We start from the raw sequence: 14,026 nt of genomic DNA on the forward strand, positions 1-14,026 counted from the left end.
AAGATAGTTTCTTCTATAACTCATAATGAGGACCGGAGAAGACCAGAAGTAAGGAGCTCGGTTGAGGAAGGTTGGGTTATCAGAACAAGCCAGGAGGAGACATGTTTGTTTGAATTAAGATGTAGCAGAGCATCTGGGAGAATTGAGACCACTGAAGTATCAGAGGGCTTCTCCACTCTGATTAATGCTTCTGAATAAAGGGAGGCAGTGTTCACATCTGGATAAAGAGCACAGTGGATGAGCATGTAACGTACCTTAACAAAACAGAGAATTGAGGTACCTGTCCACGTCCTGGAATGCTGGCTCAAGGCTGACATAAGAGTCGAGGCTGACTTATAGTGAAGCTAATAAAGCTTATGCTTTAGGGCCCCTGGCTTCTATGGACCACTTCCAAGAACCCCAGGGAAGGACCTTAGCAACATGTTCACAATGTCAGATGTTCTTTTAAGATATGCTCCCCAAAAAAGGAAGAAAAAACATATTTTAAGCACTTTGGTCAAGATTTCTGTCTCTGTCAGCTTTGTTCTGTCCTTCTTTTTCTCATATTGAGTATGTTAAGAGTGCTTATGAAGTTTTGAGGCTCCATCTAAGGGGAAGTTCATTGAGGATACATTTAGTTGGGTTAGTGGGATATATCCATGAGGTTCACAGTCACTTTTGTGCCGGTTTAGTGACTATGAGCTCTCCCAGTGTGGGGTACCATGCCCTCATATTTGTTTGCCTGCTGGGATGTGATTGTACAGGGCCAGAGGTCGTATTGTGATAATGATGTGCCTTGTGACACCTGCACTAGTACAGCTGGATAGTGGAGAAGTTAGGATTTGAATATATGGAGACAGAAACTTGTCTGTGGAATATTCTTCTAATTATCAGGCATATAAAATGATAGGTAGAGGATTCTATTGTCAATAATGCTTGGTCAAAGTGGAAGTGATCTTCTCCCAGGAATAGATTCAATGATCCAGTGCATAAAATAATAAAATTCCTGTTTAGTATTTTTCTTTGCTGATGGAAATCAGTGGAATGAATTGATCAGACTTCTTGTGCATGAAGAGCACAAATCTATACTAGTACTAGATACAGGGGAAATGTCTGTGTGTGAAGTTATGCACTTTATGCACCTTAACATATTGCAACAGCTACAGTATTTTACTGTATCTTCTCCTAACAAAGTCTGGTGACTCCAGAGAAAATGATGTGCAAAATAATTACTGACACTAGTGATCCAGTGACAAAACTCCTGAACTCAATCATCAATAACTCAATGTATGGAGCAGAAGAGTGATTTGATTAAGCGGCAATGCAGCTTAATACAACAAAGCAGCATCATAACCATTTGAAATTGCCTTTGAATTACTCTGTGTATGCCTCAATTTCAAATTAATTTGATACATTTCTTCAAATTTATTATTCATACTAAAATTAAAATAAAAGAAAGAAGTAGCCTGGTGGAAGCCCAAATTGGTAAGCAAAAAGACTGAGCTTAAAATGTCAAAATGTCTCCTATATATCACAATAGAAACTAAAAAATAAAAGAAGAAAAACTACTGATGGTTAAAACTCATGAAGGATAAGATGAGTTGATAAAGCCCATTCATTTTCTATGAAAATGACATAGAAGAATTTTAAAAGATAATGAAGATCAGGACACTCTTAGATGGAAAAGAAAAATGCAGGAGGATCAAAATAAGAATGAAGTAAAACACAATTTGTATAGTCAAACAGTACATAAAAGCTAATAGTTTCATTTTGATGAATTCGTAGAATTTGATAATACTGTGACCTCTCTCTTCAGCTTGTTACAATGAGCAATAATTTTATTTGACACCATTTAATGAATATATAGTTTTCTCCCCCCCCCCCAAATTATCACCCCAATAGTATTCTCAGAGAATCAAACATAACACACAGGCACACACACACACAAAGATGTTTTGGAAATAGACACTCTGGAAAAAATTTTTAATGATCAAACTGTCATGAGATTCTGGCTGGCATATTCCAACACTGGATGTATCATTTTATTTGTAAACTATTATCAAAGAGATTTGATTTCTTATATCATTTCTTATATCATTTTTTATATCAAGTCAGCTTTTAGACTAGACAAATATGTTGAGAAACTTAAAAAAAAAAAGATTCTACAGAACATTAGAAGGCTGTGTTTATTTGGATCACATATAGATCAAATAAAAATGTACTATGTCTCAAACAACAGACAAAAAGTAGTCCAGTCCTATTTTGATTGCTAAAAGAGTTGTGCTTATTTTTTTCATTGTTGAAGTATAATTGACATACAGTATTATATTAGTTTCAGGCATACAACATATTGATCAGACAATTCTGTGCATTTCTCACTGCTCACCATGATAGGTGTGGTCACCACCTGTCATCATACAACATTATTACAATATTATTAAGTATATTCCCTATGCTGTATTTTTCATCTCTATGACTTGTTTGTTTTATGACTGGAAGTTTGTACCTCTTAATCCCTTTATCTATTTTTCCCATCCCACCACCACCTACCTCTCCTCTGGCAACCACCAGTTTGTTCTCTGTATTTAAGAGTTTGGTTTTTTGTTGGTTTGTTCATTTGTTTTGTTTTTTAGATTCCACATATAAGTACAATGATATGGTATTTGTCTTTCTCTGTCTAACTTGTTTCACATAGCATTGTAACCTCTAGGTCCATCTATGTAACTACAAATGGCAAGATCTCATGCTTTTTTTATGGTTGAGTGATATTCCACTGCATATCTATATCATGTCCTTATCCACTCATCTATCAATAGACATGTGGGTTGCTTCCATATCTTGGCTACTGTAAATAATGTTTTGATAAACATAGGGGTGCATATATCTTTTCAAATTAATGTTTTCATTTTCTTTGGGTAAATACCCAGTAATGGAATTACTGGATCATATGGTATTTTTATTTTGAATTTTTAAGGAACATTCATACTGTTTTTCATAGTGGTTGCACCAGTTTACATTTCCACCAACAATGCATGAACATTCCCTTTTTTCCCACATCTTCACCAACACTTGTTATTCCTTGTCTTTTTAATAATAGACATTCTGATTGGTGTAAGGTGATTTTTCATAGTGGTTTTGATTTGCATTTCCCTGATGATAAGCAAATTGAACATCTTTTCATGTGTCTGTTGTCCATCTGTATGTTTTCTTTGGAAAAATGTCTATTCAGTTCCTTTGCCCATTTTTTAAAAAAAGATTTATTTATTCGTTTTTGAGAGAAAGAAAAAGTTCAAGTGGAGGAGGGGCAGAGAGAGAGGGAGAGTGAGAGGAAGAGAAGGATAATCCCAAGCAGCTCTGCACTGGGACTCAAACCCACAAACCATGAGATCATGACCTGAGCCAAAGTCCAACACTTAACCGACAGAGATACCCAGGTGCCCTCTTTTGCCCATTTTTAAATCTAATTGTTTAGTTTTTTGGTGTTGAGTTGTATAAGTTCTTTATATATTTTGGATATTAATGTCTTATCAGATATATAATTTGCAAATATCTTTTCCCATTTAGTAGTTGTCTTTTTGTTTTGTGGATGGTTTCCTTTGCTGTGTAAAAGCTTTTTATTTTGGTTAGTCCCAATCGTTTATTTTTACTTTTGTTTCCCTTGCCTGAGGAGACAGATCCATAAATATGTTATTAAGGCTGATGTTCAACACATTATTGCCTACGTTTTCTTTTAGGATTTTTATGGTTTCAGGTCTGACATTTAGGTCTTTAATCAATTTTGAGATTATTTTTGTGTATGGCATAAGAAAGTTCTCCAGTTTCATTCTTTTGCATGTAGCTGTCCAATTTTCTTGACATCATTTATTGAAAAGACTGTCTTTTCTCCATCATATATTCTTGCCTCCTTTGTTATAGATTAACTGACAAAGGCTTATTTCTGGGCTTTATGCTGTTCCATTCATCGATTTATTTTTGTGCCAGTACCATACTATTTTGGTATTTTATTTTGGTACTATTTTATACTATAGCTTTGTAGTATAGCTTGAAATCTGGGATTGTGATGCCTCCAGCTTTGTTCTTCTTTCTCAAGATTGCTTTGGCTATTTGAGATCTTTTGTGGTTGCATACAACTTTTAGGATTATTTTGTTCTAGTTCTGTGAAAAATGCTATTGGTATTTTGATAGAGATTTCACTGAATCTGTGGATATCTTTGGGTAGTATGTACATTTTAACAATATTAATTCTCTCAGTCCATAACCATGGTGTACCTTTCCGTTTGTTTGTGTCTTCTTCAATTTCTTTCATTAATGCCTTATAGTTTTCGCAGTATAGATCTTTTACCTCCTTGGTTAAATTTATTCTGAGGCATTTTATTCTTTATGGTGCAATTGTAAATGGGATTGTTTTGTTAATTTCTCTTTCTGCTACTTCATTATTAGTGTATAGAAATGCAACCAATTTCAGTGTATTAATTTTTTTTATCTTGAAACTAAATTCATTTATTCTGTAAGTTTTTTGGTGGAGTCTTTAGACTTTTCTACATATAGTATCATGTCATCTACAAATAGTGACAGTTTTACATCTTCCTTACTAATTTGAATATTTTATGTCTTTTTCTTTTTAAAAAAATTTTTTAATGTTTATTTCTGAGACAGAGAGAGAGCATGAGTGGGGGAGGGGCAGAGAGAGAGGGAGACAACAGAAGCAGAAGCAGGCTCCAGGCTCTGAGCTGTCAGCACAGAACCCAATGCAGGGCTCGAACTCACAAACTGTGAGATTATGACCTGAGCAGAAGTTGGTCGCTCAACCGACTGAGCCACCCAGGAGCCGCTTATGTCTTTTTCTTGGCTGATTGCTACAGCTAGGACTTCCAGTACTGGGTTGAAGGAAAGTGGTGAGAGAGGACATTCTTATCTTATTCCTTAACTTAGAGGAAAACCTTTCAGTTTTTACCATTGAGTATGATGTTAGCTGTGTTTTCAATAACTGGCCTTTATTTTGTTGAAGTATATTTCCTATAAACCCACTTTGTTGGGAGTTTTTATCATGAACATATGTTGTATTTTATAAAATGCTTTTTTCTGCATCTATTGAGATAATCATATGTTTTCTATCCATCCTCTAGTTAATGTGATGTATCACATTGATTGATTTGTGAATAGTGAACCACTCTTTTACATCCTTGGAATAAATCCCATTTGATTGTGATGAATGACCCTTTAATATATCATTGAATTTGGTCTGCTAATATTTTGTTGAGAATTTTATATTTATTTTCATCAAGATACTGGTCTGTAATTTTCTATTTTTGTAGCGTATTTGATTTTTGTGTCAGGGTAATGCTAGCCTCGATGAATGGATTTGGAAGTTTTTTTCCTCTTCTATTTTTTGGAATAGTTTGAGAAGAATACATATTAACTCTTGTTAACAAGTTTGATAGAATTCACTTGTGAAGCCATCTGGTCCTGGTATTTGTTTGTTGAGAGTTTTTTGATTACCAATTCAATTTTGTTACTAGTAATCTCTTCAAATTTTCTATTTCTTCCTGATTCAGTTTTGGAAGATTATGTGTTTCTAGGAATTTATCCATTTCTTCTACATTGTCCAACTTGTTGGCATATAATTTTAATAATATTTTCTAAATATTTTTTAATGTTTATTTATTTTTGAGAGAGAGAGAGACAGACAGACAGAGAGACAGAGCGAGGGGCAGAGAGAGAGAGGAAGACACAGAATCCAAGGCAAGCTGAAGGCTTGCCTGCTGTCAGCACAGACGGAAGACTTGAACCCATGAGCTGTGAGACCGTGACCTGAGTCGAAGTCAGACACTTAACCAACTGAGCCACCCAGGCACCCCTAATAATATTTTCTTATGATTATTTGTATTTCTGTGGTATTGGTTATTAGTTCTCCTCCTTCATTTTTTATTTTATTTACTTGAGTTTTCTCTTTTTTTCCTCAAAGAGTCTAGCTAAAGGTTTATCAATTTTGTTTATCTTTTCAAAGATCAAAAATGATAACATCTTAAATTCATTGATCTTTTCTATGGTTATTTTAATGTCTATTTCGTTTATTTCTTCTCTAATCTTTATTATTTCCTTCTTTCTACCAGTTTTGAGCTTTGCTTATTCTTTTTCTAGCTCCTTTATGTGTGAGGTTATGTTGCTTATTTGAAATTTTTCTTATTTCTTGAGGTAGGCCTATCTATCTATAAACTTTTTTTCTTAGAACTGTTTTTGCTGTGTTCCAAAGATTTTGGACCATAGTGTTTTCATTTTCATTTGTCACCTTGTTTTTTCCAAGCTGACTATTGAATCTGATGCATTTTTGTGTGATCAACTGACAATTTTTAAAAAGTTGCTTATGCAAAATAGTTTACATAACATTAATCAAAATAACCTGAGGGCTTTACAAAATGAGTTTGACATTCACAAAAATAAAGCAGAAGACCAATACCACTCTATAACTGTAAATTCTTCATAGGATATGACAAATCTTTTATCATTTGGTGATAATTGTGCATTAGTCATATAACAGAAAAGCCTATGCATAATTTTAACATTATCAAATAAAAACCACTTATATGTGACTTTATTTGGAAAAGTAAAAGAAATGGTCATCATATGATAATACATGAAAGGCAACTGCAAAGGGCAACAAGCACCCTTTCAAATATTAATTATGTAGGGTACATGACATACATATCTCATTCCCTAATCTCTTCAGAGAAAAAGCTGCCCCAATAGTACTGAAGTTGTTGATTACTGCAGTATATCCACAATAGTTAATAAACTTGCTTTGCAGTCTTGTCTAATACAATGCTACCCAACAGAAATATAATATGAGTCATATTAAAATTTTCTAGTAGTCATATTAAAACAAGTAAAAAGAAACAGTTGAAATTTAATGATATTTTATTTAACACTATGGATCTTAATATGTAACCAACAAATATATATTTAAACATTTAAAATTATTTTTTCTTGTGAACTACATCTTTGAAATCTGGTATATTCTTTATGTCACAGCACACCTATGACTAGCCACATTTCAGGTATTCCATAGCTACATGTGGTTAGTGGTTACCAAATTGGACAGTGCAGGTATAGTAGTTGGTGTGTTTTAAACACACATGACAACTCAGATTTTTCTTTAAAAGATCTAAATATCTAAATGCAATTAGTTTGTCTACTATAAAGTGTTCAAGCCTTGTGACATGGGTGCAAACTAATAAGCTAAAATTAACTGTAAGCCTAGATCAAATAAGGCTGACTTCTGGAGCTGAACCTCTCCAGGTGATCAAAATTTAAAAGTGCAGATCAGTAGGACCCTCAGGAAAGTAACCAGGCAAGAACAGCAACAGCGGGGCCACCAGTGAGAGCTGGTGACCAAGAAGTTGAGTCATAGGACCTCAGAGGGGTATCTTGGACAATGCTTACAGGCTATGGAAGAGACACCCAAGGCTCAAGAGTGACAGGAGGGGGCACTGAAAGAGTAATGGATGATTAACCTTCTTGAATGCCAAAAAGGGTATGCCAGGACCCTGGAGCTTTGTATAAATATGATAACTCACTGAGCCTCAGAACAACCTACAGTTAGGCATTATAATCCTGAATTCACAGGTAATGCCAGTAGAACAAAGAAAGATGGGTAGTTTGTCTGACATCACACAAGGAGGCGTGGAATCCAAATTTGAACGCAGGTCTGTATTGTTTCAAAGCCTCTGCAACCCACAGTGCCATAATGCCTCTTTTAGGAAGACTGGTATTCTGAAAATGGTTCTGGAGGTCTCAGGAATCAAAATACAAAAATTATTCTTACATCTTGACAACCTTATCCTTAATTCTGGCATTGCCTAAAAAAATCGTAAGTTTTCTTACTATTACCACAGTGTCTTTCATCAAAAATGCCCTGGGAAAATACCTATTACCCACTGGCCAGGTGCAAACCAATGCAACAGCAAATACTTAAAAGGCTTTCTGAAGATGCTTCTCATGTTATGGTTTCTTTTAGAAACACATTATGTCGTATGAGCAGAGTTCAGTGTTTCTAAATTCCATTTGAACTAGTACAGTTCTTATATCTCTCTTTTTGTTTCTCAGAACTCTTCTTCTGAAAAATTGAATTGATGGAGTTTACTCCTTCTTCTTACCTTTTCCCTCTCTCTCATAGATATAACTTTTCAGCAGGAAAATTCTTCTAAAGGAAGAGAGAATAAAAGCCTATGAAGTGAATCTCAATCTGAATGAATAGCCTCCAAGTAATTAAACGCTGATTGTCTCCTAAACCCTTTAGTTTCTGGTTTCTGCCTAAAGAGTGCAAGTGTTAAGTGTGAACTGAGGGCTAAAATGGCTTGAAAAGCAACTTGGATAACTGTTGATTTGAACTGTTCACTTACTGTAGGGAGAGGCATGAATAACCTTGGAGCATCCTCATGCTTAAGTACTGATAAAAACATTAAAAACTAAGCATTAGTTCTGCCTTTGGTTATAACTTTGGTAAAAATGGGTATAACTGCCTAGCCTCAGTTCCTCCTTCATAAAATGAGAAGAGATTGCCCATTTCTTGAGCTAAGTGGGCATATTGAATGAGATTAAATGAGACAATATGTGAAAGTGCCTATAGCACAGTTCGTGGATTATGGTAAATAAAATGTTGAATGAATAAACAAATGAACATTTTAAGCTTTTTGAAAATCATTTAATGAATAACTATACCAATTTACTATAAAAAGTACTTAATCCATTTCCCATACAGCTTTCATTTTTATAATTCATGGTTTGTTTTCTTTAGTAGTCGACCCATGATTATACATCTTTTTTAAAACACAATTTTCACATAACCAAACAACTTCCACCTCTTTTTTCTTTATACATTAATTTTAAAGTTAAGTCAGAAATCTATATACCATGGTATATCATTATCTGCATTATCCAGAGATGGAGTCAAAAGGTTCTGAGAACCCTGCTGTTTGCACAGCAAGGAATTGACTTGGGTCTGGACACCTAATTTGACAGTGCCTCTGGTGAGTTCTGCTCAGTTCTCAGTGCACTGAGGGGAACACTGGGCTCACAGATAGCTCAGGGATGGCCTGCATTCTAGCTGACACTATTGTTGAGAAGAGACTATTACTAGCTGCACACTCTCTCCTATGGTACTGACGATGCGTTAAGAAGCATACTGAGCAGTACCGATGCACTAGGTCCCTTGTTAGTTGTCTGTTGTGCTTCATCTCACACAATCCTCACACCACCCAGTGAGGTAAGTCTAACATTTTCCCCCAAATGGGGGAAGAGAGAGGTTCAGGAACTTGCCCAAGGTCACTTGACAGTAAGCAGCACAGCTGGAACCAGATCTAGTTCTGCAGACAACAGAGCTTAACCACTGAGCCTTATCAGCGAGAGCTGTAAAATACAACATCTGAACACCACACTGACAGTTTGAAAAGGGCAAATGTGTCTGATACAGAAGATTGTGTATTTTGGGCCCATCACACCATTTGTAGAGACCTGACTCTCAAGTAGAGTTTTTTGCAGGAGGTGATTTTCATGCTTAAGTGTTATTGTTTGGGATAATAATCAACTTTGAGGGCTCCTTAATCAATACAAATGCTGTGTAGATGGAGAACTTGGGTTAAATCTTAGCCCTGCCCCTTACCAGCCATATGAACCTGGGCATACTGAATACAATAGTGCATATAAATATTTAGTTTATTGCCTAGCACACATTAAGTGCTCTATAACCATTTGCTATTATTCTTTTTATTATCAACACATTTTTGGTGCACACCTATTTTGGATAGATATCATTAATGGCACTAAGTGTTGGCTCTAAAATTTTAATATAGGAGAGATTCAGGGACAGCATTCTGGTTAGGGGAAGAAGAGAAAGCAGATTTACCTTAAAGCTGCTTAACATAACGAACAGCTTGAGAAACCAACAGGTTTACATACCAATGTCTAGGGAGGGTAGACTGACAAACTTTAGGGGGGCTACAACTATAAGTTCTTTAGAGAATGCATATTTCATACCCATGGAACTGCCACTGTGCTAGAAAAGAATATCTTATACCACCACCTTTAAGAAAATCAAACATGTAAATAAATCATGTGGTAGGAGACTTCCTGAAGGAGAGATCTTACCAAGCACTTGGCAATTTGGAAGAAGGAGCTGACAATGCTTTGTGGAGGTGAGTTCAACTTCACAGATATATTTGAGGTGGGTCTTGTGGGACATGTAACAATATGCCAAACAGAGAAACATAAGAGCCAGCTAAGCAAATAAAACAGGATGAACAAAGGCTTGATAACATTTAAAGGACTGGGATAGTCAGGAAATGGCATTTTGAGGAATGGCCTAACAGTTAGTGTGGCTACAATTTAGGATTTAGGCTGGGGGGCATAATACCAGGAGATTAGCCCACAGGGATAGGTTGGCCAGATAGTCTGCCAGGGTAAAGCATTTGTACTTCATCATTTAGGTAATGGCTAACCCCTGATAATTTTTTTTTAATTTTTATTTAAGACAGCGAGAGAGAGAGAGAAAGTGACAGAGTGTGGGAGTGAGCAGGAGAAGGGCAGAGAGAGAGAGGGAGAGAGAGAATCTCAAGCAGGCTCCATACTCAGCAAGCGGCCTGACTCAGGCTTGATAGATCTCACAACCATGAGATCATGATCTGAGCCAAAATCAAGAGTCAGATGCTTAACTGACTGAGCCACCCAGGTGCCCAAACCCCCAATAATTTTTAAAGAAGGAAATACTATGATCAAATCCTTATTTTAAGGATATAAAAAAATCAATCTATAGTGTCAACTGAGAGAGATTCCAGTTGTTTTAGTGAGAATGTGCCAGGTTGTGCTACAATAATAAACAAACCTAAAGTTTTAAGGGCTTAAAACAACTTATTTTTCTCTTCCAATGGGTTCCACATGGATCAGTAAGGGTCTTATGACACATAATCCCTCAATATTCCATCTTGGAACTGTACCATCTGGATAGAACACAAGTCCTCCTTGTCAGCAAGGGAAGGGAGAATTAATCACACAGCCTTGCCTAACTGAAGAAAGGCTGGAATTGTTGATGAGCAAATGGAATGTCTGGTGAGCCTTAACTGTCTCTGGCACGCCAGTAGAAAAATAATTTTAAAACTATCTGGATACGACATAATAAGAGCCACTGGAGAGGTGGAGGTAGGGTTAGATGCTGTACCTAGGGGCCTGGCCAGGGCCAAGGAGCCATGGAAAAATTGGTCCTTCCACATGCTTCTATTCTTAATCCCATTCTTGCTTACAAATGGCTGTCAACTACCCTCCACTGAGATAGCTGTAGATAATTCAGAAGTAAGCTGATAAAAATTCTAGGTCTAGTGGGAGCTGCAAAGACATGGTATGTGGAGATCCAAGGCCATGGTCAGTTGTCAACCCTAACAACTTTTCAGGTGTGTGGATCCCATAGTGCCCATTTCCTTTTTCACCTCTGTGTCCTACTTGTGAGAGAACATAAACTAGGTGACCTCTGCATGAGAGGGAGGGGGAGGACAGAGAAAGGAGAAAGAGAGTATAAAATACTGTATACTGGATAAACACATAACAAAATGTTAATCGTGGTTGTTTGGAGGTAGTGAGATTATGGATTACTTTCTCTTTCTCTTTTACTGCCTTTCTTTTCTGCATTTTCACATTTCAAAACTAAACGTTATTAGTTTTCATCATTTGGCAACTTGTTTTATTAAAACACAATATAGACGTTGTACTATGTATTCTGCCAATGGCTCTGTAAGGTTGACACTTAAAAACTTTTTAAATTATTTTTTAAATCTTTTTTAAAAATGTTTATTTATTTATTTTGAGAGAGAGAGAGCACACGAGCAGGGGGAAGGGCAGAGAAAGGGAGAGAGAGAATCCCAGTTAAAATCTGTGCTGCCAGCACAGAGCCTGACACGGGGCTCAATCCCATGAACCAAGAGAGCATGACCTGAGCCGGAAATCAAGAGTCAGACGCTTGACACTTAAAATTTTGATTTAATTTTCTACATTATACAATGAAGAATAGAAAAGGCTAGCAAAAAATCCTCCAACTTCTCTGTGAAACTAGTCTTAGACTCCATCAAGGATCTGAGGACAGAGTTTGGGCCACTGCCTGGGAAGAATATCTCCAGAAAGGGGCTTGGGCTGGGGGAGGTCACAGGCCCGTTACTGCCATGAGGCTGAATAGCTAGCAGCAGAACCAGAATCTGCTCTCCCAGAAGCACATTTCTTCAGGGTTGGGTCAACATCTGAGTCCTTGATCTGTGTAGAGAAAATTCTCTCCCCTCTGCCCATGATTGAATAATGAAAGTAATACTACTGATTGTTAAGAATCTTATGTTGATATGAATACTTTAAGAAATCCATTTATAAAGACAAAATGTACGAAGTAGCACATGTGACAGCAGCCTGGGGGCACTATTAATCTGAACAGATAAAAGATGAATACTGGAAGGACAAGAAGTTTGGGGTTTGTAATTTAAGCAATGCAAATTGTTTTCCTGTGTGGATCAAGCCAGGATGGTAACTTGTGGTTATGTCACTGTGAACATTCTTTCCCTCTGTATCATTGGAGAAGTTACACAGTCATTCTGATTCTCCAGCTGTTTCTAATCAAATTAAATGAAAACTTGAAAAAATACTCAGAACTGAACCCACACCATCTACAGACAGTTCTTGTTTCAAGCAACACTGGGGGAGTGGAATCTTCCTATCACCAACTTACAGCTTATTTATTTCATTCCTGACAGAGAGAAAAACATACTAAGAGCTTTTAATTATGCAGAAGATCTATTGTATTCTTTCTTTGGTCCCCTTTCCTTTGCAGGTCTCAGTAGAGAGAGATTGTCTGCCAAGCCCAAACATTTAGTAATGTGTTTGAAACAGGCCACATGTGGTAACTAAGTCCTCAGAAGACACCATAGGTTCTGAATACCATCAGAGCCAAGAGGTCATTTAAACTCCAAGGTTAGGAAACGGGTCTGTGAGTAAAACTGCACAACATTGTTTCTTTTGGTGATAGATGCAAACATCTCATATAAAATGCTAGGGAACCATATTCTAAATGTTGTAAAGGAATAAAATGATAATTTTTTGTGTGAATTGGTATAATGTAAGTGTAATTAGTAACTGCACAGGGAACTGGTACCCAGTTTCAGTTCCTGTTTACTGGATGTCTCTGCACCTGTAATCTCACCTCTCTAAATATGAGTTTTCCCATCAGTGTGATTGGGACAGTACTTCTCTCATTGGAGTTTTGAGTGCCTGGCTCACAGTAAGTGGGGAAACAGAAGGATGGAAAATTCTCACAGCCAGAGAGGGCAGAGTAAGGAGTTAGCCTCACCTTCTTTGGACTCAGAATCTGGGCTCTTAAGCCCTAGGATGTAATGAAAGCAAAAAGCCAATGTAAGAAAATATAGGGCTATTTTTCTGAATGAGAGTAAGAAATAATTTTTTAGTAGTATAAAAAGTGAAGGAACCATACAGTAAAATGTATAGATTTAACCACACAAAATTTTAAAAATTTATATAAAAAAACACTTTCTAAAAATTTAAGAGGTAAATACAACTGAGCAAAAATTTACAACATATATTGGTTAATATTCTAAGTATATAAAAAAGCCAAGTGTTTAAAAAGATGAACAGTCAATTTTTAAAAAAGACAAAATACATACACTAAAAATTTACAAAATAAGAAATACAAATGGCCAATACACATGTAGGAAAATACTGTAAGCCTGAAAAATTATCCAGAACACTTCATAAGTTGAAAGAATGTCCATGTTCCGAGACCTCTTCTCTGATTCCCTTTTTCCCTCAGGCTCCCAGCTTGTAGTGAACTGGGAACGTGAGAGCTGACAGGATCTAGCCACTGCTGAGTTCTGGCTCCCTTCAGGCCACTCTCCTCCACACTGTATGGTCCAGCCTGCAGGACACAGTAGACTTATGGCATTCTCAGATTTAACCTTCCTGGTGTTGACAATTTGTGACCTACTCTGCTGAGGCTTGAATTTTAATCATA

At 36.4% G+C, this 14,026-nt stretch overlaps 1 protein-coding gene across 15 annotated transcripts in view; it reads left to right on the plus strand.

Moving 5' to 3' along the window:
- The window catches only part of PSD3 (pleckstrin and Sec7 domain containing 3), an 812,606-nt gene that overhangs the window by 39,548 nt on the left and 759,032 nt on the right, over positions 1-14,026 (plus strand). For 12 of the 15 annotated variants that reach the window (XR_013555055.2, XR_013555056.2, XR_013555057.2 and 9 more), the window contains exon 1: positions 10,978-11,079. The exons of 1 other annotated variant lie outside the window; for it this stretch is intronic. The gene's annotated coding sequence lies outside the window, so the exon portion shown is untranslated. Of the gene's footprint in view, positions 1-10,977; positions 11,080-11,234; positions 11,418-12,832; positions 12,973-14,026 lie in introns of those variants that run through there. 2 more of the 15 variants (XM_078445467.2, XM_078445468.2) reach the window with 2 other exon arrangements.

This window comes from Panthera onca, chromosome B1, assembly GCF_046562875.1.
Source record: "Panthera onca isolate mPanOnc1 chromosome B1, mPanOnc1 haplotype 2, whole genome shotgun sequence".
Taxonomy (NCBI): Eukaryota; Metazoa; Chordata; class Mammalia; order Carnivora; family Felidae; genus Panthera; species Panthera onca.